This window comes from Stenella coeruleoalba, assembly GCF_951394435.1.
Source record: "Stenella coeruleoalba genome assembly, chromosome: 3".
Classification (NCBI taxonomy): domain Eukaryota; kingdom Metazoa; phylum Chordata; class Mammalia; order Artiodactyla; family Delphinidae; genus Stenella; species Stenella coeruleoalba.
In genome coordinates this window covers 94,566,236-94,588,352 of record NC_137148.1, presented here as the reverse complement: position 1 = coordinate 94,588,352, position 22,117 = coordinate 94,566,236, and the positions used below count along the sequence as shown (strand labels likewise).

At 37.4% G+C, this 22,117-nt stretch overlaps 1 protein-coding gene across 1 annotated transcript in view; it reads right to left on the bottom strand.

The window, feature by feature from the left end:
- AP3S1 (adaptor related protein complex 3 subunit sigma 1) overlaps window positions 1-22,117 on the bottom strand; it is a 70,074-nt gene that overhangs the window by 46,522 nt on the left and 1,435 nt on the right.

Genomic DNA, 22,117 nt, shown 5'->3' with positions numbered 1-22,117 from the left:
ACTCCTAGGTACAATGATAACCCAAGTGAAACCATTGTTTTTGAAGGTCAAAAACAATAGAAAATTGGCCAGCTACACATATATAATAAATTCTTAACCTGTATACCAAGAAGCACAAAGAAGAATGTTCATAAAAGCACCATAACAACAACAAAAAGCTGAAAACAACCCAAATGTCCAACGACATATAAATTATGGTACGCTTTTTTTAAAATTAATTAATTAATTTTTGGCTGCATTGGGTCTTCGTTGCTGCATGCAGCTTTCTCTAGTTGCGGCGAGTGTTGCGGTGCGTGGGCTTCTCATTGCGGTGGCTTCTCTTGTTGTGGAGCATGGGCTCTAGGCATGCGGGCTTCCGTAGTTGTGGCTCGTGGGCTCTAGAGCGCAGGCTCAGTAGTTGTGGTGCACGGGCTTAGTTGCTCCACGATATGTGGGATCTTCCCGGACCAGGGCTCGAACCCATGTCCCCTGCATTAGCAGGCGGATTCTTAACCACCGTGCCAACAGGGAAGTCCCCGTGGTATGCTTATAAAATAGAATCCTATAAGCAGTAAAAATTAAGTCAGTATATTATACCCATCAATATGAATGATTCTCAAAAGTTTATTGTGGAAAAAAAGAGTTACCACAGCTCAAGTTGCCATTAAAAAAATACCATAGACTGATGGTTTAACTAACAGAAATTTATTTTCTCACAATTCTGGAGGCTAAAGGTTCAAGACTGAGGTGCCAGCATAGTTGGGTTCTGGTGAGTGATCTCTTCTTGGCTGGAAGACAACCACCTTCTCTCTGTGTCCTTACATGTCCTTATGGGGAAAAACAGCAAGAACAGGTTCTCTGGTACCTCTTCTGGTAAGGGCACTAATCACATCATGAGGTCCCCACCCTCATAATCTCATCTAAACCTAATTATCTCCCAAAGTTCCAATCCCAAACACCATCAAATTGAGGGTTAGGGCTTCAACATGTGGATTTGGGGGGTACACAATTCACTCTACAGCAGGGGGAAAAGTTAAGTACCAGAATGATATGTAATCATTCCATTCCATTCCATTCCATTCCATTCCATCCAGTATAAAATTCAAAAACAGGCAAAACTAAATATTACGTAGTGACAGAAATTTGGGGGTGATAAAAATAAAACTATAAAGAAAATCATGGAAATGATTAACAAATTTCAAAGGATTAGTTTCAAAGGAAGAAACAAAACTGTCAGTCACAGATGAAAAGATTTTCCACATAGAAAATCTAACATAATTTACACAGAAGTGTTGTAATTAGTAAAAGGTTTTAATAAGAACACCAAGAAAGACATTATATAAAATTCTACTGCCATTCTAACCTTCTGCAAGTATGAGTTGTAAAATATAATTTTAAAAAGATACCATCAAAAACCATGCAGTGCCTAGGAATAAAGGAAACAACAATTTAAAAATGCAAGAGAAAAATGTAAAACTTTAAAAGAAAAAATTAAAGAATACCTAAGTAAATAAAAAATTTACAATGCTTACAGATTGAATGATTCAATATTATAAAGATACTCAATCTCCCCAAAATGCTCCAAAGACTTAAGGCAATTCTAATCAAAATCCCAACAAGGGTGTAGGGGGAGAACTTGAAAATGGGATTATGACTCCAAATATGACTCCTCTCATGACTTACATATGAAATCAGAGGACTAGAATAACAAGACACTCTCAAGTGGAATATAAGAGGACCTGCTGACCAGATTAAGAATTGTTGTAAAGCCACAGTAATTAAGGCAAGATATTGGTGCAGAAATAGGGAAATTGACTGATGGAACCAGAAACACACCCACATATAAATATAGTTATTTAATTTAAAACAGAATACTCACTGCAGATTAGCAAGGATGGAAGGGCATTTCCATAAATGGTGCCAGGATAAAAATTTTTCTTTTTGTTCTAATACAATGAACTTCTAGCTCTCACGTACTCAAAAATCAATCCCAGATTGATTAAAAATAAATGTCAATGGTGAAGCTACAAAAATTTAAAAATATAATACAGAAGAATATCTTTATAACATTGTAATAGTGTTGGACTTTCAAATAAGACACAAATAACAATAACCATAAAGGAAAAGGTTGGCAAATGTGATGACATCAAAACTAAGCACTTTTTTTTTTAACTTTTTAAATTTATTTATTTTATTTTATTTTTAGCTGCGTTGGGTATTTGTTGCTGCGTGTGGATTTTTTTCTGGTTGTGGCAAGTGTGGGCTACTCTTTGTTGCGGTGCATGGGCTTCTCACTGCGGTGGCTTCTCTTGTTGTGGAGCATGGGCTCTAGGCGTGCAGGCTTCAGTTGCTCCACTGCATGTGGGATCTTCCCAGACCAGGGCTCAAACCCGTGCCCCCTGCATTGGCAGGAGGATTCTTAACCACTGTGCCACCAGGGAAGCCCAGTAAGCACTTTTAATGCTCAAATGACACCAGAAAAAAGAATTAAGAGAGCTACAAACATGACAAACATATCTGTAATACATAAAAACTGACAAAGGAATAGTTGCTAGCATACATAAAGAACACTTAAATGCCAGTAAGAAAAAGATAAACATCCCAATAGAAAAATGACTTGGCAAAATATAAGACCTGGAATACATCAAACTAAAAAGTTTCTGTATAGCAAAGAAAACCATCAACAAATAGGTAACCTGCTGAATGGAAGAAAATATCTGCAAATTGTATATCTGATAAGAGGTTAATATCCAAAATATATAAAGAACTTATACAACTCAGTAGCAAAAATACAGAAGCACTCCAATTTAAACAATTAGGACAGAAAATCTAAATAGAGATTTTTCCAAGGAAGACATACAGATGGCCAAAAGGTACATGAAAAGATGCTCAACACCACTAATCATCAGGGAAATGCAAATTAAAACCACAATGAAGTATCACTTCACACCTATTAGAATGGTTATTATAAAGATGCTAAAAATAATGAGTATTGGCGAGGAGGTGGACAAAATGGAACCCTTGTGTATGTTGGTGGGAATGTAAATTGGTGCAGCTGCTATGAAAACCAGTATGGACGTTCCTCAAAAAATTAAAAATAGAACTACCACATGACCCAGCAATTCCACTTCCAAGTTTTTATCTGAAGAAAATGAAAATACTAACTTGAAAAGATAAAAACACTCTCATGTTCATTAGGACATTATACACAATAGCCAATATATGGGAACAACCTAAGTGTCCAACGGTGTCCATGGATGGGTAAAGAAAATAAAATGTGATGTATATAAAGGCAAACCTTGGAGATACTGAAGGTTTGGTTCTAGACCACAATAAAGCAAATATAATAAAGGGAGTCACATGAATATTTTGGTTTCCCAGTGAGTATATGTTATGTTTAAGCTATACAGTAGTCTACTAAGTGTGCAACAGCATTATGTCTAAAAAAATGTACATACCTTAATTTAAAAATACTTTATTGTTAAAAAATGCTAACTATCATCTGAGCTTTCCATGAATCATAATCTTTTTGCTGGTGGAGGGTCTTGCCTCAGTGGCTGCTGACTCCTCAGGACGGTGGCTGCTAAAGGTTGGGGTGACTGTGCCAATTTCTTAGAATATGACAACAGTAAAGTCTGCCTCATTGATGGACTCTTCCTTTCATAAAGAAGGAATCATGCAATGCTGCTTGATAGCATTTTACCCACAGGAGAACTTCTTTCAAAATTGGAGTCAGTCCTCTCAAACCCTGCAAATACTTTATCAACTAAGTTTATGAATTATTCTAAGTCCTTTGTTGTCATAACAACAATCTTTACAGAATCCTCACCAGGAGTAGATTCTATCTCAAGAAATCACTTCTTTGGTCATCCTTAAGAAGCAACTCCTCATCCACTCAAGTTTTTTATCATGAGACTGCAGCAATTCAGTCACATCTTCAGGCTCTGCTTCTAATTCTAGTTCTCTTGCTATTTCCACCACAGCTACAGTTACTTCCTCCACTGAAGCCTTGAATCCCTCCCCTGCAAGTCATCCATGAAGGCTGGAATCAACTTCTTCCAAACTCCTGTGAATGTTGATATTATGATCTCTTCTCATGAATCATAACGTTCTTACTGGCATCTAGAATGGTGAGTCCTTCCCAGGTTTTCAACTGACTTTGCTCAGATCCATCAGAGGAATCACCATCTATGGCAGCTATAGCCTTACAAAATGTATTTCTTAAAGAAGAAGAGTTGAAAGTCAAAATGACTCCTTGATCTGTGGGCTGCAGAATGGACACTGTATTAGCAAGCATGAAAATAACATGAATCTCACTGTACATCTCCATCACAGCTCTTGGGTAACCAGCTGCACTGTCAATGAGCAGTAATATTTTGAAAGGAATCTTTTTTTTTCTGGACTGTAGGTCTCAACAGTGGGCTTAAAATAAATTCAGTAGACCATGTTGTAAATAGATGTGCTGTCATCTGGCTTTGTTGTTCCATTTATAGAACACAAGGAGAGTAGCACAATTTTAGAATAACAGCATAATTCTTAAGAGCCCTAGGATTTTTGGAGTGGTAAATGAGCACTGGCTTCAACAAAGTCACCAGCTACATTGGCCCCCAACAAAAGTGTCAGCCTATCCTTTGAATCGTTGAAGCCAGGCGCGTCCTAGATGGCATCTTCTTCCAACAGAAGGCTCTTTTGTCTACACTGAAAATCTGTTGTTTAGTACAGTCACCTTCGTTCATTATCTTAGTTAGATCTTCGGGACAACTCAGTGTAGTTTCTACATCAGCATCTGATGCTTCAACTTGCACTTTCATGTTATGGAGATGGCTTCTTTCCTTAAACCTCTGCTAGCTTCAAACTTTTCTTCTGCAGCATCCTCACCTCTCTCAGCCTTCATATAGAGTTGAAGAGTTAGCACCTTGCTCTGGACTAGGCTTTGGCTTAAGGGAACGTTATGGCTGGTTTGACCTTTTATTCAGACCACTAAGCTTTCTTCACATCAGCAATAAGGCTGTTTCACTTTCTTATCATCCGTGTGCTCACTGCAGTAGCACTTTTAATTTCCTTCAAGAACTTTTCCTTTGCATTCACAGCTTGGCTAACCGGTGCAAGAGGCTAAGCTTTCAGCCTCCCTTAGCTTTCAACATGCCTTCCTCACTAAGCTTAATCATATCTTGCTTTTCATTTAAAGTGAAAAACATGCAACTCCTCCTTTCACTTGAACTTAGAGACCACTTCAGATTATTAACTTGTCTAATTTCAATATTGCTGTGTCTCAGGGAACAGGGAGGCCCAAGAAGTGGGAGAGAGATAGGGGATTGGCTAGTGAGTGGAGCAGTCAGAACACACACATTTGGTTCGCTCTCATGTGTGTGTGGTTCGTGGCATTCCAAAACAATTACAACAGTAACATCAATGATCACTATCACAGATCACTGTCACAAAGATAATAATAATGAAAACTTTTGAAATATTGTGAGAATTACCAAAATATGACATAGAGGCACAAGTGAGCAAATGCTGTTAGAAAAAATGGCGTCAATAGACTTGGCTCGAGGCAGGGCTGCCACAAATCTTCAATCTGTAAAAAATACAGTATCTGTAAAGTGCAATAAAGCAAAGTGCAATAAAATGAGGTATGCCTGCAAATTTGTGTTGTTTTTAAGTCACTGAGTTTGTGGTCATTTGTTAGAGCAGCAGTATAAGTGAATACCAGGCCATACTGAAAACAGGGGGGTTAAGAAAATGTCAACAAGCCAGATGTTGAAATCCCTAGTCCTTTTCTTCAATCAGTTTCCAGAATTCCTACAGTTAGGCCTTCGTCAGCCTCCAGGCTAAAGCCTGGAACAAACTTCTCCAGGAACTGTACCTAGATCTAAAGTTAATGACATTGGAGGTTCCAACTTCGGCAGAAACTGTTATCTGTTCACCAAACTCTACTTCCCAAGCACACAATTCAAGAATATTTTCCACTCTCCCTTGAATTTAAGGGAGCCATACAACTCAGTTTTGGACAATGTGATGTGGTAGGCAGTTGCAGTGGTATACCAGAGCTGGCACAATTGAAAACAACAGTGCGTTATCTCTTCCCATTTCTGCATTCAGTCACATGATGTCACTACATCATGCTGGTAGCATGAAACTGACCATAATGGAGTACTTACATCATGTAGCCAATACTACAAAATAGAGTTCTTTCCTCCCAGGTGAGCCAGTTGTTAAAAATACACTGTCCATGTACCTACTGGTCATCTGTATGTCTTCTTTAAATGCAAATCAAAACTATAGTGAAGTACCACCTCACACCAGTCAGAATGGCCATCACTAAAAAGTCTACAAATAACAAATGCTAGAGAGGGTGTGGAGAAAGAGGAACCCTCCTATAGTGTTGGTGCCAATGTATTGATAAGCTGGTGCAGCCACTATGGAGAACAGTACGGAGGTTCCTCAGTAAACTAAAAATAGAATTACCATATGATCCAACAATCCCACTCCTGGACATATACCTGGACAAAACTGTAAGTCAAACAGATACATGCGCCCGTATGTTTATAGCAGCACTATTCACAATAGCCCAAACATGGAGACAACCTAAATGTCCATGGACAGATGAATGGATAAAGAAGATGTGGTACATATACACAATGGAAAAATAGCCATAAAAAGAACAAAATAATGCCATATGAAGCAACATGGATGCAACAAGAGATTATCATACTAAGTGAAGTCAGAAAGAGAAAGACAAATGATATGATATCACCATATGATATCACTTATATGTAGAATCTAAAGTATGGCACAAATGAACCTATCTACAAATCAGAAACAGTTTCACAGACATAGAGAACAGACCTGTGGTTGCCAAGGGGGAGGTGGGTGGGGGAGGGAAGTACTGGGAGTTTGGGATTAGCAGATATAAACTACTATATATAGAATGGATAAACAAGCTCCTACTGTATAACACAGGGAACTATATTCAATATCCTGTGATAAACCATAATGGAAAAGAATGTAAGAAAAAGAATGTCTACATGTGTTTAACTGTGTCACTTCACTGTACAGCAGAGACTGGCACAAAATTGTAAATCAACTATACTTCAAAAAAAACTTCTTTTAATTTTAAAAATATAAATTTTTTTTTAAAAAAAATAGACCATCTAGGGGCTTCCCTGGTGGCGCAGTGGTCAAGAATCCTCCTGCCAATGCAGGGGACACATGTTCAAGCCCTGGTCCGGGAAGATCCCACATGCTGCGGAGCAACTAAGCCCGTGTGCCACAACTACTGAGCCTGTGCTCTAGAGCCCGTGAGCCACAACTACTGAGCCCACATGCCACAACTACTGAAGTCCGTGTGCCTAGAGCCTGTGCTCTGCAACAAGAGAAGCCACCGCAACGAGAAGCCTGCGCACCGCAACAAAGAGTAGCCCCTGCTCGCTGCAACTAAAGAAAGCCCGCATGCAGCAATGAAGACCCAATGCAGCCAAAAATAAATAAATAAAATAAATTAAAGAAAACAATGTACCATCTAAGCCTCACTCATAAAAATTCCTGCACAATCTTCCATGTTAACTAGATGCAGAAGTTCCATTAACATCATCTCAAGTATGACAAATAAATGCCCACAAAGAAGGTTCTGGCTGATCAGAAACACCAATACTATACTTTATGTGAGTGAGAAATATTCTTTTATTGTGTTAAGGTACTAAGACTGGGGGGATTGTTGTTACAGCAATTGTTACCCTAGCTAAACTGCCTAGCCACACTGTCTCAAGTAAAGCTCATACAGATAACTTCTACTCATGGATTCAGCGTTTCCAATTAGTTTTCAGTATCCTATCTTTACACAGAAGTCAACCAAAGATTAGTGGACATCGGAAGACAGCTCGAACATAAAAGCTAAGGACAAAAGTAGGGGAGAAAAGCAACTGAGAGGAAACAAACCAAGTAGGAAGAAGAAAAATTTTAAGTATATATCATTAATACCAGAGAGATAAGAAAAGATAATCCAACTAGGAAACAGGAACAGCATAACACAAAACAGTAACATTCAGAAAATTTTTTAAAAGAGTTCACGTAAATTAAAAATATACAGAGAAATTTTAAAATTTGGGGGAAAGGATGGAAAATAAAGTGAGAAAATCATTCAAAAAATAGGACCAAAGGGCGGAAAGACAGAAAATAGAAGAGAAAGGATAACAAAAGTAGGACAACAGTCCAGAGGAATGCTGAATAAAAGGAGATTCAAAAAGAGAAGAGAGCAAACTGAGAAATTTTTCAAGGAAAGAAAACAAGAACTTCCAGAATTAAAGAGCCCATCAAGGATCCAGCACAACTAATGAAAACAGACTCAGAGCCAGGGTCTATGAAACTTTAGAAATTGCTGACAAACAGGACTCTACATATTTTCTGGACAGTAAAAACAGATCATACACAAAGAACAGGTAATCAGAATTGCATCAGGCTTTTCGATAACAATACTGGAAACTAAAAGGTAATAGAGCAATGCCACCAAAATTCTGAGGAAAAGTTATTTCTAACCAAGAATTCTACAGGCAGTCAATGTAAAGTTATACTGTTTTCAGACATGCAAGATCTCAAAAAAAATCTACCTCCCATGACCTTTCTCAAGAAGTTAATGGAGGATAACTCCTGTAAGCTACACCATGGTAAGGTAATAAACCAAAAAAATCAAGCAACAAGGGATCCAACACAGGAATAGGCAAAAGGAATACCTAAGATAACAAAGATCCTAATATGACTGCCATAAAACAGGTCCAGATTGGACCTAGTCAAAGGATTCCAGGAGGGATTTCTTCAGGAACATGAAACTGATAGACGATGTATATGACTGAGACAACTGGCAAAGACATGAATTAGTGATAAGTAAATAAAACTTGATCAAAGGAAAAGGCGACTGTATCCGCAAGGAAAATGAAATGTCAGGAAAGGAAAAACTAAGCACAGTTTACAACATGGTTCAGCTGAGGATGTTTACACAAGAAATTAATGTAAACACCAAATACTGATCTAATCAAAATTATGAAGTAACTATGAAAGGACTGGTAGGATACAGATGCTGGGCGGGAGGGGTGGAAAAGGAGTTAAATAATCATTTTCAATAGCAGAAGTCAACAGATCACGCCCACAAGTGAAAAATCAGGCAACAAAACAAGCGTGTTATTTAGAGACATGTAATAATCATTGAGTTATCAAATAAAAGTACGTACCTGTGGGAAGGCAGAAATGAGACCATGTTGTTTTTTCATTATAAACCTTATAAACCTTATAGAACTATTATATTCTTTAACCTATGCTAATGTATAACTTTGATAAGCAAGCTAAAAATAAAAAAGGGAGGGAGGAGAGTATGGATTCTGCAACCAGACTATCGGGATTTATTCCTGACTATGGTCTATATTAACTGGGTGACTTTGAGCAAGTTACTTAACCTCTCTGTGCCGGAGTTTTCCTCATTTGTAGCAAGAATAACAGTATCTACCTCACAGAGTTGTTGTGAAGATTGAGTTAATATATATAAAGCTCTTAAAAACAACAGCTGGCACATAATAAGCATGGATTAACACTGACTTACTTTAGAAAATCTACCTCCAGGCCTTGTTAGAATTCTAATGATAGTGTAAAGGTCTTAGAGGAGTTTTATTTTAAGGAAAGTTATCTTTTTGCATTATATTATTGTTTATAAACAAATAACAGGTTAAATATGCTAAACCTTAATTATGTTTCACTATTTTAACAGTGAAAAGAATTTCTCATATGAACTTCAAGACTGCTACCTGGAATCATCTTTCTTAAAATACCAAGCAATACTCAACTAAGAAAATCAATACTGGTAAGAAGTCTTGAAATTTTAATCAAATAACCAGTCTAAGTTAAGATTAAACAAATTAAGTCTCTGCTTACATAACACAACTTCCCTTTCTTTAAAAATCAATTTAATTTAACAGCTTTCATAAAGAAGCCTGGAGCTTGCCTCAGGCTGATCAGATTTCCTAACACTATGCTTCATAACAAAGGTAAACATACTGAGTCCGTCACAACTCCAGGATTACATCAGTCTAAAGACAACTAGAGTTACATAAAGGCAACAACTTTTATTATTTTAAACTTCTTAATGCATACTGAAAATTAAATTTTAAAAATTCAGTATCCCACTAAACCTTATCTTTTCCTATGTTTCTTCCTTGTTCCTACACATATATCATAAAAGGCAACTTTAAAACCCAAACTTTCCTCTAATCAAACAGTAAATATGTCATTATCCTCTTCCCTCCCTCCCAAACACGAAGAATTTTTTTCTAAAATGCATTCATTCGGGCTTCCCTGGTGGCGTAGTGGTTAAGAATCCACCTGCCAATGCAGGGGACATAAGTTCAAGCCCTGGTCCGGGAAGATCCCACATGCCGCGGAGCAACTAAGCCCGTGAGCCACAACTACTGAAGCCTGCGTGCCTAGAGCCTGTGCTCCGCAACAAAAGAAGCCACCACAATGAGAAGCCCGTGCACCGCAATGAAGAGTAGCCCCTGCTCGCCGCAACTAGAGAAAGCCCGCAAGCAGCAACGAAGACCCAATACAGCCAATAAAAGAAAAAAAAATGCATTCTTCACTCCACTGAATGTTGGAATATCAAGAATTACCAAGATGAAAGAGAAAGTTTCTTTTCCCAAAGAGCTTAAAGCAAGAAATAAAATGAATATAGCTACTTAATATTTTTATTCCATGTTCTATATCTTGCCTTTTTTATATTTCAAAAAAGAAATACATGTCTTTATAATAAAAGGGGGCAATCCCTGACATAAGAACAGCACAAATAATATACTATAAGAAGGGGAGCAAATGATTTTCAGCAGCAAGATTATTTTCAAAGAAAAGTGACAGATATCTAGGAACGGCCTTAAAGAACAGATAGAATTCAGAAATGCAGAGAAGAGGGAATGTGAAGTTACATGATATTGGAGGCAGAAGGAAAAGTTTGGGCCAAAGCATGGAATCAAGAAAGTGAGCAGCATATATGAGGAATAATAATTAGTTAATTTTGCAAAAGGAAGAGGACTGTCTTTTTCCTAAAAGGAAGAGAAGTTTGAAAACTAAGCCTCAGAGCACTCCAACATTTAGGAATCATGAAGAAGAGAAGGCCCCAGCAAAGAAAATTCAGTGGGTTTTTTTTGCCAGACCTCTCCCAAGTAGGAAGTCTGGCTGAAGACTTGATATATGTGAGTAGGCTTCACTTTAGCCTGAGTGTATAAAGAACAAACAGTCATCATGGGGCTACCCTTAAATCCCAAACAACAAGCAGGGAAGAGGGCACCTGCAACAAATTATATTAACACGTGCCCAGATATTTCATTAAATTTCTTTGAACTCTCTGGCATTTTCCCCCACAATGTATAAAACTCTGTTAAAAATACTTAGCACAAGAAAGAAAGCACTCAATAAATGACAGCTATTATTAATACTCTAAAATTAACATCTACCGTACTAAAATGTTTCCCACTTTCAGTGGCAAAAACCTTATTATTTAATTTAAATAACAAACAGCTGAGAAGGTGATAGACTGAGAATTTGAAATATTTAAAGAGAGAGCCTGAACGGTGGTGGAAGCTGAAAGGTCTGAAAACTCAAAAACAAAGTAAAATTTGGGGAGGAAAGTTGGAGTAAGGTATCTAGACAATTCAATGGGAAAAGAATAGTCTTTTCCACAAATGGTGCTAGGAAAACTGAATAGCCACATACATAAAAATAACATTAATCCCTAGCTCACACCCTGCACAAAACTTACTCAAAAAGGATCACAGACCTAAGTGTAAGAAAACTACAAAACTCTTGGAAGGAATTATAGGTACTAACCTATATGACCTTGGATTCGACAAATCTTTCTTAGATGTGCAAAAAAACACAGGCAAAGGAAAAAATACATAAATTGGACATCAAAATTAAAAACCTTTGCACTGCAAATGATATCAGCAGGAAAGTGAAAACAACAAAACAGGAAGAAATATTTACAAATCATACATCTGTAAGGTACTTGCATCCAGAGTATATGAAGAACTCTTACAAACTCGATAACAAAAAGACATATAACCCAACTTAAAAATGAGCTAAGGATTTGAAAAGACTTCTCCAAAGATATGCAAACAGTCAATAAGCACATGAAAAGATGCTCACTGTCAGTGTCATTAGGAAAATACAAACCAAAATCACAATGAGATACCATTTGACATTCACCAGGATGGCTAGAATCAAAAAGACATATAATAAAATAACAAGAGTTAATTAGGGACTTCCCTGGTGGTGCAGTGGTGAAGACTCCGTGCTCCCAATGCAGGGGGCCTGGGTTCAATCCTTGGTCAGGGAACTAGATCCCACATGCATGCTGCAACTAAGGAGCCCGTGAGCTGCAACTAAGCAGCTGGCAAGCCACAACTAAGGAGCCGGTAAACTGCAACTAAGGAGTCCACCTGCTGCAATAAAGACCTGGCACAACCAAATAAATAAACAAATATTTTTTTAAAAAAAGAGTTAATGAGGATATGGAGAAATTAGAACCTTCATACATTGCCGATGGGAATGTAAAATGGAATAGACAGTCTGGAGAACAGTCTGGTAGTTCTTTAAACAATTAATAAACAAAGTTACTGTATGACCTAGCAATTCCATTCCTAGATACACACCCAAAAGATGTGAAAATATATGTTCACAGAAAAATTTGTACATGAATGTTCACAGCAGCACTATTCATAGTAGCCAAAAATTAGAAACAATTCAAACATCCATCAACTGATAAAGGGATAAACAAATGTGGTATATCTATACAATGGAATATTACTTGGCCATAAAGAAGAATGCAGTACTGATATGTGCTGTGACATGAGGGAATCTTGAAAGCATCATGCTGAGTGAAAAGCAGCCAACCACAAAAGACTACATATTTCATGATTTCATTTATATGAAATGTCTAGAATAGGCAAATCTAAAGACACAGAAAATAGATCAGTGGTTGCCAGGGGCTGGGGGGAGTACAGATTGGGGAGTGACTATTAATGGGTATGAGGTTTCATTTGGTTTGATGAAAATGTTCTAAACTTAGATTATGGTGATAGTTGCACAACCATGATTACCAAAAACAAAATCATTGAATTGTACACTTTCAATGGGTGAATTTTATAGTATGTGAATTATAAATTATATCTTAAAGTTTTTTTTAAATGTTAGGTGATTCTTTAAAATAAAAAAAAAAAAGCTGGGCAAGTTTTTTAGCTTTCTCCTTAAAACATCTCTCAATGAAACTCTTCTCTGGAAGAATCTTGAAGGACTTTGTATTTTGTAATAAGAAGGAAGTTCATTCCAAAACAAGGTCTACAATTCATTTTGAGGAAATAGAGTATCTGAGAACAATCTCTGGAATGTTCTACAGTCCCTAAGTTACATAATTTTCCAACTAAGGATAGGAATTAGAAAGAAGTAGTAATAATAAAAGTAATAATAATAAAAGTAGTAATCAAAGTTATTATTTATTTAGGTAAAGTATTGAGTCTTTATTATGCATCAGATTTTGTAAGTATTTTCTTATTCAATCTTCATTTAAAAAAACATTTTTCAAAACAAAAGTCCACAGTAGAAGTCTAGTTAAATAAATTATGATACACTATACAACAAACTATTATGTGGTCATTAAAAAATTATTTTCTGGATATAACACCAAAAGCACAGGAGAAAAAAAAAAAAAGGTAAGTTGGACCTCACCAAAATTAAAACCTTTTGTGCATCAAAGGACACTATCCTTTGAAAACAGATACCATTCCTTGGGTGAAAAAGCAAACCACTGATTGGGAGAAAATATTTGCAAATCATATATCTGATAAGGGATTGATATCCAGAATGTATAAAGGACAGCTCAACAACAAAAAATCAAACAGCCAGATTATAAAGTGGGCAAAGTACTTAAACAGACATTTCTCCAAAGAAGCTATACAAATGATCAGTAAACACATGAGAAGATGCTCAATGTTACTAGTCAGTAGAGAAATGTATCCTATGACCCGTGTTCATAGCAGCATTATTCACAAGAGCCAGAAAGTGGAAGCAACCCAAGGATCCACTAACAGATAAATGGATAAACAATGTGTGGCACATACATATATACAATGGAATATTATTCAGCCTTAAAAAGGAATGAAATTTTGACACATTCGACAACATAGTTAAACTTTTGACACATTCGACAACATAGTTAAACTTTTGAAGACATCATACTAAGTGAAATAAGCCAGTCATAAAAGGACAAACATTGTATAATTCCTCTTTCATGAGATTCCTAGAGTAGTCAAATTCATTGAGACAGAAAGGAGAATGGTGGTTACCAGTGGCTGGGAGAAGGGGAGAATGGGGAGTTAAGTGTTTAACAGTGTACAAAGTTTCAAGTGGGGAAGATGAAAAAGTTCTGAAGATGGAGGGTTAGTGATGGTTACACAACACTGAGAATTTACTTAATGCCACAGAGCTATATATACTACCTAAAATGGTAAATTTCACATTACATATATTTTAGCACCATAAAAATATTATTTTGTAACAATCACACTAAGATATATTGATGACAGGAAATGGAAGAATATATGTGTGGTGGGATACACTAGCAATCTTCCCCACTTAATTAGACAGCACATAGTAATCAAAACAATTCAGTGGGTCTGACACACAGATAAAGAGCCCTCTCCTTCTGGGTAACAAAGGGAACAGCTTTGATTTGATTTGACAGTTACTGATTCTTGAATTACAAGGCTCGAAGCAAGGCAGGACAGATGTAGATGCTTCGCACAATATTAGAGGTGGTTTAGTGGCTTCACATAAACTTTGCTCATCTATAATCAAGGCTGTGAGGTGTCTGGGAAAAATAAATACTTTTTTTCTTGAGTTGTATTACTTCACAGGTTACTTAGGAAACGAAACCAGCTTGACCACTGGTCTCATCAGTATAGAGGTTACACAGAATTGAGCACTCACTTTTACCTTCATTCACTGGGTTAGCTCTCCTACCTCTCCAAACCAGGTAGAGAAGAAAATAATTGAGCAGAGTCTCATTACTGAGCATCATTGACTCTCCTGCAGAGGCCAGAGGCATTGTTCAATTGTGCAAAATACAAGTAGGATTCAAGGAGAAATACCACTTCTTGTGGAGAGCATGTTAGGGATGATGTCATCAGACTGAAAGATTCGAAGAGACTGTGTGATTTGGCATATGGGCATGATCTGTCCCTGTCTTTCTCTCTGACTTCATCTCTTGCCACTCCTGCCTGTGATCACTCAACTTGCCTTCTTGCTATTCCTCAACACAAATTTCAGACCCATGTGAGGGATCCTGAACCTCTTTCTGCCTGAAACATTCTTTTCTCAGCTGTTCTCAAACACTCCCTCACTTCATTCAGTTCTCTTCTCAAATGTCAGGTTTTTAAAGAGGCTTTCCTTGATGATTTTATTTAAGATAGCCTCTCCTCCATCATTCTCTAGCCCCCTACACTGTTTCATTTTTTTTATAGACTAATCACAGTTGTTACATAATTCGTTTGTTGCCTATTTCCTATCACTAGAATGTAAACTCATAGGGCAGGAAGGACATCAGTCTTACTCATTACAATATTAGCAGTGCTTAGAACAGGGGCATACAAACAACAAATAGATATCTGTTGAAGGAATATGGGCAGAGGAAGAGAGCATAGAGAGTGCAATGGACAGGTCAGATAGTATCCAAAAAGGCCACTCCTACTTTCAAAGGACTAAGTCCATATGTGCCTCCCCTTGGAGACTTAAGAACTTAACACCTGATGGCTAGTATACCGGCCTTTACTCCTCCTACACTGCAGTATTCTTGAGCGTTGCTTGATCCTTCAGTAAATAAAGTTGTTTATCCATATTGCAGTTCAAAGGATTTGGTAAGAGGAAGGCTCATAGGGCTGAATGTGTAATTTATCCTAATTTGAGAGTTTTACACAACAAGAAACTGGAAGGGGACTGGCTCCTCGAGGTGGTCTACAACTCAGGATCACCTCGGCTTAGCAGCAGCAGTGAAGAAATCCATACCCCAAAAAGCATAAGGACAACTGCAAGTGTTAAAGGATGAATTCTTTGACTTTATAACAAAAATGAGCAAATATTGCCCTTTGGGATCAAAAAAGGGAAGGGCCCTGATACACTCAGGTTACTTACAGAAGTTAAACTATGTGGGGAAAAAAAAAAAGATATACACAGAGAAAAAAATACATGCAAATTATTAAAGTGCAATTAACATACACTATTGTATTTTTAAACATTTAACAATAGAACAGCCAGACATTAACCAGGTATTTGGTTATCTTAAAGCCACAAATGTTCCATAAATCCAACAACAGCTTCAATGCATTCTTTGTGTTAGTAATGTCTAAAAGGTATATACTCTTCATTGGAATATTCTGGAAGAAAAAATTTAAGAAAAAATAAACAAGAAATACACTATCAATAGTTATCAATGGGTGGTGAAATCAAGGATGTCCCTAGTGATCTTTTTTTTTCTTTGGCCATGCCATGTGGCATGCAGGATCTTAGTTCTCCAACCAGGGATCGAACCTGTGCCCCCTGCATTGGCAGCGCGGAGTCTTAACCACTGCACTGCCAGAGAAGTCCCCCAGTTAACTTAATACTTAAATATTTTCCATGTAATCACAATAAAGAAACTTATTTAAAAATTAAAACAATAAATAATTGAACAATCAACTTTACCAAAGAAACATAATACAGCCACGTTATACAAGACCTTTCTCAGTCCTGAAAGGCAGAGGAATGAACTATAACACTGTCCTATTTATAACCTTTTCCCCCAAACCAAAAAAAAAAAATCACTGTAATCGTGAACATTTTATTTCTTCCTTTCAATACAATTTTCAACAGGTTTATTAAACTTAATTTTTTAAAGCAAGTTTTCAAGCATACTACCCAGAAAAATTGTGATTATATTTGAATTTTTCAATGATCCATTGGTGTAAGGAATACCTTGAACTAAGTAAGATCTTTTGTGGCACATGTTCAGAACCACGTATTATCAAGAACCATTCCTGAGAGTAACATCCTCAGAAGCAATCTAAAATTACAGAGGAAAAAACTACCTATTCAAAAGAAATAACGTGAGCTAATGAAGAGAGAATAGTGGACACTTCTTTGCCTACCCACATCCACTCTTCTCTTCCACCTTTCCAACAGAATACCAATTTTCTTCATGTTTCCACCCTCCTCAGCTGCAAGGGTGGATGGATCCCCATTCGTATAAGCTGTTACTGGTCTTGGGTAGAACTAATCAGGCTGAAGGGAAACACACAGCCCAGGATTACAGGAACAGATCACTCTCTCCTTGTGCATTTTATTGATTACAACTGATTTCAAGGAGGAAATCAGCCTTTGGACATCAATTTTTGTGAAGAGGAGGGCAGAGAAAGAGAAAGAAACTGGATCTATGATGAAGTCATTGATTTGCTGAATCAAATAATTTTGTAGTTTGTCTACTAGTCTGCACTTCCTATTCTGTATCCTAACAAAGTTCTTTTTAAGCAAATTTGAGTCAGGTTACATAAAACCCAACTTACTAGCCAAAAGCATCCTAACGCATATGGAAGGAAATCAAATCATTTTGAATTATCTTGTTAACAAAAGTCAAATACTATATGTTAATATGTGTTAATACCTTAATTAATACTTAGAACTGTTGACAACTACGTCTCCATCACAAAAATAAGTTTAAGTATCCCACTTGTCACGTTGTCTTAATAGCTGCCAAAAAAGACATCAGTAAACACCAATGCACCTTTCTTAAAGATTTTTTAAAAAGAAAAAAAGTTATACATACTTACACTTTATATTTTTTATGTAAATACATTCAAAAAAAAAGGAAAGAACAATCTGAGAGTTCCTTCTAGGGCTTGCATTTGGTTGACAAACAACTTAATAATCAGACATAGTTTATAAGAATATTGAGACAACTCGTGTATGTAAGAGTTTGAAAACTTTCTTGTTGCACTTTGTGTGTATGCTTATACATACACAATTTTTTATATGTGTAGACACAACTAAGACAATTAATATTAAAAAAACACTTTTACTTTATTACAGATATTCACCAAAGGATATGCCATGGTGCATTAATAACATGAGAATCATAACCCAAGAGCTTTTTTTTTCCTTGCTTGATGGCTATGTAAAAATATATCTGGTGGGGCTTCCCTGGTGGCGCAGTGGTTGAGAGTCCGCCTGCCGATGCAGGGGATGCGGCTTTGTGCCCAGGTCCGGGAGGATCCCACATGCCGCGGAGCAGCTGGGCCTGTGAGCCTTGGCCGCTGAGCCTGCGCGTGTGGAGCCTGTTTTCCGCAACGGGAGGGGCCACAGCAGTGAGAGGCCCGCGTACCGCCAATATATATATATATATATATATATATATATATATATCTGGCTTATGAAATATAAATCTCATTAGTCATTTATAGTAATACACAAATATTGCCAAGCAAATATAAAAACACTAAAGTTTACTGTTGCCAAGTTGCTATGGCTAAATATCAATTAAAGAAACAAACCAAGAAAAATATTTGAACTTCTGCAGTCATAGCTCAAGGATACAGAAGGTAAAAACAAAAGTGGATGCATTCTGATGTAAACTGATACAGCCACTATGGAGCACAGTATGGAGGTTCCTTAAAAAACTAAAAATAGAACTACCATATGACCCAGCAATCCCACTACTGGGCATATACCCTGAGAAAACCATAATTCAAAAAGAGTCATGTACCACAATGTTCATTGCCTCTCTATTTACAATAGCCAGGACATGGAAGCAACCTAATTGTCCATCAACCGATGAATGGATAAAGAAGATGTGGCACATACATACAATGGAATATTACTCAGCCATAAAAAGAAATGAAATTGAGTTATTTGTAGCGAGGTGGATGGACCTTGAGTCTGCCATACAGAGCGAAGTAAGTCAGAAAGAGAAAAACAAATACCATATGCTAACACATATATATGGAATCTAAGAAAAAAAAAAAGGTCATGAAGAACCTAGGGGCAAGATGGGAGTAAAGACGCAGACCTACTAGAGAATGGACTTGAAGATATGGGGAGGGGGAAGGGTAAGCTGGGACAAAGTGAGAGAGTGGCATGGACATATATACACTACCAAATATAAAATAGATAGTTAGTGGGAAGCAGCCGCATAGCACACAGAAATCAGCTTGGTGCTTTGTGACCACCTAGAGGGGTGGGATAGGGAGGGTGGGAGGGAGGGAGATGCAAGAGGGAAGAGATATGGGGATATATGTGTATGTATAACTGATTCACTTTGTTGTAAAGCAGAAACTAACATACCATTGTAAAGCAATTATACTCCAATAAAGATGTTAAAAAAAAAAAAAAAGTGGATGCATTCTGAGTCCACCCTTGAAATCTTAACGTCTGACTCTAGCAGAATGAATCAAAAACTTCAGTTTAGAAAAACTGGTGTGACTTCGTATGTCCCTCACATAACAGCAGGTTGGAGGCACAATCAAACCTAAAAATCTATTACAGCGGGAACTGGAAATATGGACTATTAAAGGGTAAAGATGAACATATAAATTGTTGTATCATGAGGGAGGATAAATAAGAAATGGAAATCCAATGCAGTAAGGGAAACTGGTTCGCAAATGGTTAAACAGTTTTCAAACTCCTCAGTGTCAAATCAATATTGTTGGACTCAAACCTCAGCATCCTATCAGAGTACAGAACTGGTACCCCAGCCACACACCTAGATATCCCTTAATAAATTAAACTAAAAACTGTCAATATTATTGGATATCTACTTCTTAAAGACTTCTTTCAACTAAAAACAAACAGTTGCAGTTACAGCTATTTCATCATTACTTCTGTCCTAAAGGCATGGATTCTTAAAACTTCTAGTTAATAAAGGACTGAATTTTAAGAGTTGGAAGGGGAACTTCTTGGTGGCACAGTTGCTAAGAATCCACCTGCCAATGCAGGGGACATGGGTTCGAGCCCTGGTCTGGGAGGATCCCACATGCCGCGGAGCAACTGAGCCCATGGACCACAACTACCGAGCCTGCGCTCTAGAGCCCGCGAGCCACAACTACTGAGCCTACACGCTGCAACTACTGAGCCCACACGTTGCAACTACTGAAGCCTGCGCGCCTAGAGCCCACACTCCTCAACAAGAGAAACCACCGCAATGAGAAGCCCGCACACAGCAACAAAGAGTAGCCCGAGCTCACCGCAACTAGAGAAAACCAGCGTGCAGCAATGAAGACAAACGCAGCCAAAAAAAAAGAGTTGGAAGGAACCTTAGGAAATCATTTCTAATCCACACTCCATCTCAAGCTAGGAAACTCTGATGGATGCATTTAGCAAAAATGTATGGAGTTCTTTATATTCAAGGCTGAATGTTGATTGCTGGGGGTAACACAAGTATATCTAAAACCTGATACCTTCCTTTAAGGAATCTATAGGATGCTCCAAGGAATTTTGGGATGTGAAATAGAATATTATACTATAATAAAGATAAAAATAAAATCCTAAGAACCAAGAGAAGTCTTTAGGCAAGATAAAAGGATTCAGTGGATGCTTAAGTGATGTTTGAGTTAAGCATGGAATCTAGACATTTGGCAGTAGAAGGGAAGGACATTCCAGGCAGTGAGAATAGAATAAACTCTGATGCCCTGTACATGCAGACTTCATTTCCAACTCCTCTTTCCTTACGTAGTCTGCTTTTGCCAGGCCAGTCATCTTGGCACCTATTCTTCCAATAAGACAGGTTCTTCAAACAGGCATTCCCTCCTCAGGGCCTTTGCATCTGCTGCTCCCTCTGCCTGGAAAGAACTTCCCCCAGATACCTGTAAGGCTGGCTTTCTCACCTCCTTCAAGTCTTTGCTCAAATATCATCTTCTCAGTGAAAACTTACCTGACTATCCTATTTTAAAGTGTCATCCTTGCATTCCCTATCACCCTTCCCTGCTCTATTTTTCCCACAGCACTTATTATTATCCGGCATGGTATATATTCTACTATTAGCTTTGTCTATGCCCCTGCTGAAAGAGCAGAAGTTATCTCTTTGTTCACCTCCAAATTTTAAAACACTGCCTGCACATGGTAGGCATGACATCAATATTTGCTGACAAACAAATGGAATAAAGAGTGAATAAATGAATTGACTGAATGAAAAAGATTTCTGCCCTCAAACAGGTTATGATCTATCAGAGAAAGCAAATATATAAATAAATAAATAATCTTAAATTATTCCTGAATGACAAAAATAAATACACAGTTAGCAAAACTCAATTTATAAAAGACCAGTAACAGTTCCTAGCATCCCCACTTCCACACGTCCAGCAACCACTAGATTCTTCTTTTTTACATCTCTTAGCTCCCTACCCCCCCCCAAAACACTGTAATGTAGCAATGACCATAAATGACACCAGAGCTGCCACTGCTGCAACAACTGTCTCTTCCCACATTAACCTTCACTGCTACCTACTGAGTAAGGTAAAAGATATTTCTGTTGCCATCGTTGGACAAGAGAAAGATGTATTCCTGGATTTCCAAATTCAATACATTTTTCTGTACGTGGTTAAATTCTACACTACAGAAGTAGTTACACTGATATTAAAGATTAGCCATGAAACCTTCTACTTTGATTAGTGCTTAGTTATTAAGTGGAGATATGGAAAAACACATTTTAAAATTGTTTCACCATTGGAACACACTGTTTCTACACTGCAAATGGATGGCACAGGCAAAATGGCTAAAAGAAAGATTCCTTCAATAAAGGCTAGCACAGTACTATATTTTAGGCAAATGGGTAGCAATGTAAAGTCAAGGGGATTTTTTCCACTCAGAAGAATCAACTAGAATTTTATCCTGGATGAAAGAATGATGTAGAATTCTTAGAGCATTAGTATTTAAATTATGCTACACTAAAACCAAACAGGAGTAGTAGAAAATATTCTTTATCGCCAGCAAAAGCAAAACTACTTAAGGAAATGAGGAATGAGCTCAAGATTTCTCACTTCAGCTAACACCTCCACAGACTGCATTATCATTTTAGGCAGTGACATTT